At 37.9% G+C, this 3,149-nt stretch overlaps 1 protein-coding gene across 1 annotated transcript in view; it reads right to left on the bottom strand.

Moving 5' to 3' along the window:
- PTPRT (protein tyrosine phosphatase receptor type T) overlaps nucleotides 1-3,149 on the bottom strand; it is a 1,472,724-nt gene that overhangs the window by 292,352 nt on the left and 1,177,223 nt on the right. The window lies entirely within an intron of this gene.

The following is a 3,149-nucleotide window of genomic DNA, read 5'->3' as shown; positions in this document are numbered from 1 at the left end:
AAAAAAAAAAAAAGCCAGGGGAAAGGAAAAAATAAAGAAACAAGCATAAATGAAAGAGAAAATAAACAAACTACACAAAAAATAAATGAAAGTAAAAGATGGTTCTTGGAAAAGATAAACAAAATCAATACACCACTAGCGAGACTTATTAAGAAGAGAGAAAGGAACCAGGTAAATCAAATCTGCAATGAAACATGCAATATAAGAACAGACATAGTAGAAATATAAAACATCATTGAGGATACTATAAAGAACCATAGGCCAAGAAACAAAAAAACCTGCTTGAGATGGACAAACTTCTGGGCACATATAATCTACCAAGATTGAGCCAGGAGGATATAGAGAGTCTGAATAGGCCCATAACAAGCCAGGAGATTGAATCAGTAATAAATAATCCCCCAACAAAGAAAATCCCTGGTCCTGATGGCTTCAGCTCTGAATTCTACAAAACTTTTAAAGAATAATTAATCCCCATATGACCCAAGTTATTTTTAAATATCCATAAGGGTGAATCTCTCCCTAATTCATTCTATGAAGCCTCCATCAACCTTATCCTTAAAAAAGTAAGGACAGAACAAGGAAGAAAAACGATAGACCAATATCTCTAATGAATATAGACACAAAGGTTCTCAACAAGATACTAGCAAATTGTATCCAACAACTTATAAAAAAGATTATACATCATGATCAGGTAGGCTTGATTCCAAGAATGCAAGGTTGGTTCAACATATGGGAAATAATAAATGCAATACACCATATTAACAAAAAGAAAGATAAAAATCATGTGATCATATCAATTGATGCAGAAAAAAGCATTTGATAAGATACAACATCCCTTCATGATCAAGACTCTCAGCAATATCAGCACAGAAGGGTCATTTCTCAAAACAATAAAAGCTATCTATGAAAAACCCACAGGGAACATCATCCTGAATGGAGAAAGACTGAAAGTCTTTCCACTAAAAACTGGTACAAGACAAGGATTCCCACTTTCTCCAATCCTTTTTTTAAAAATTAATTAATTAATTTTTTGAGAGGTTTTTGCCATAGGGTGCGTGCGCTCGCCAGACAGACAGATATAGACAGAGAGATAGAAAGCGAGAAATCACCTCCCAGAGGGGATGGTCACACCACAATCCCTTCTCCTCCATTCTCCTCTCGGGATCTTGGGCACACATGCACACGCACCCGGCGTGAGTTTAAGCCACCGGGTCCAGGACTCGAACCGCGGTCAACTACATGGGAGTCCAGAGACATAGCCATTACACTAACTGCTGGTCCTTCTCCAATCCTTTTTAATATAGTACTGGAAGTCCTCGCCAATGCAATCAGAAAAGAGAATAAAATAAAAGGCATTCAAATAGGAAAAGAAGAGGTGAAACTCTCTCCATTTTCAGATGACATGATTGTATACATAGAAGACCCAATGGTATCCATGAAAAAATTCCTGGAAGTAATACATGAATACAGTAAAACTGCAGGATACAAAATCAATATACAGAAATCTATAGCATTTCCATATAGGAACAACAGGTAGACTGAGAAAAAGCATTCCATTTACCATAGCCACAAAAAGTATAAGATACTTAGGAATAAATCTAACCAAAAAATTAAAGACCTCCACAAGGAAAACTAGGAGAAACTAAAAAATAAATGGAAAATGACACAAAAAAAGTGGAAGGAAGGACATACATGTTCCCGGATTTGAAGAATTAATATAATCAAAATAGCAATTCTACTCAAATTAATCTACATACTTAATGCAATCCCAATCAAAGCACTAGACACATTCTTCACAAATCTAAAAAAGACAATCATAAAATTTGTCTGGAATCATAGAAGACCTCATATTGTCAAAGCAATCTTGCACAAGAAGAATGGAGTGAGTGGCATCTCATTCCCAGACCCAAAAATAAACTACAGAGCTGTGGTAATCAAAACAGCATGGTACTGGCACAGAAACAGACAGGTGGACCAATGGAACAGAAGAGAGTCCCCAGAAATAAATTCCCAAACATACAGTCAACTCATTTTTTTTTTTGAGAGGTTTTTGCTATAGGGTGCATTTGCTTGCCAGAAAGACAGAGAGAGACAGAGAGAGACAGAGAGACAGAAAGAGAGAAATCACCCCAAGGGGTGATAGCCATGCTGCAGTCCCTTCTCCTCCATTTTCCTCTTGGGATCATGGGCACATACGCACACGTGCCCGGTGTGGGTTTAAGCCACCGGGTCCGGAACTCAAACTGCGGTCAACTAAATGGGAGTTCAGCAACATAGCCACTACGCTAACTGCTGGTCCCAAGTCAACTCATTTTATACAAAGGGTACTAGTCGATCTAGTGGGAATAGGAAAACTTCTTCAGCAAATGGTGCTGGAAAAACTGGATTTCCACCTGCAGAAAGATGAATCTGAACCCTTACCTCTCACCGATGACAAAAAACAACTCAAGGTGGATCAAAAACCTAAACCTAAGACCTCATACTATAAAACTGCTCCTGGAAAACACTGAGGAAACTCTGGGAGATACTGGGGTAGGAAAAGACTTCTTAAATAAGACCCCCAAAGCACGATAATCCCCAAAATAGATAAGTGGGATTAAACCAGACTAAGAAGTTTTGCATGGCAAAGGACACAGAAATTAGTGTGAATTGACAGCCCTCTGAATGGGAAAATATTTTTGTGAACTGTGTGTCACAGAAGGGGCTGATAACCAGAATACACAAGGAACTCAAGCAGCTGTCCCGAAAAAAGATGATCAACCCTATTAAAAAATGGGAGAATGAGTTGAAAAAAACACTTTCTAAGGATAACATTCGAATAGCCAAAAGGCATATGAAAAAAATGTTCAACATTCCTCATTTTAAGGGAAATGCAGATCAAAACAACAATGAGATATCACCTAACCCCAGATAGAATGACTAAGATAAAAAAAAAAATGATAAGTGTTGGTGAGGGTGTGGTGAAAGGGAAACTCTCTTACACTGCTGGTGGGAATGTAAATTGGTCCAGCCACTGTGGAGAACAATTTGGAGATTCCTCAAAAATCTACAAATAGGAGGAGATGGACAAATTCCTGGATGCATATAAACTACCAAGATTGGATCAGGAAGACATAGAGAATCTGAATAGACCTATAACAAGCCAGGAG

This window comes from Tupaia chinensis, unplaced genomic scaffold (assembly GCF_000334495.1).
Source record: "Tupaia chinensis unplaced genomic scaffold, TupChi_1.0 Scaffold000216_1, whole genome shotgun sequence".
Classification (NCBI taxonomy): domain Eukaryota; kingdom Metazoa; phylum Chordata; class Mammalia; order Scandentia; family Tupaiidae; genus Tupaia; species Tupaia belangeri.
Note: the sequence above shows the minus strand (reverse complement) of the source record. Positions and strands in the feature narration are given on the sequence as shown.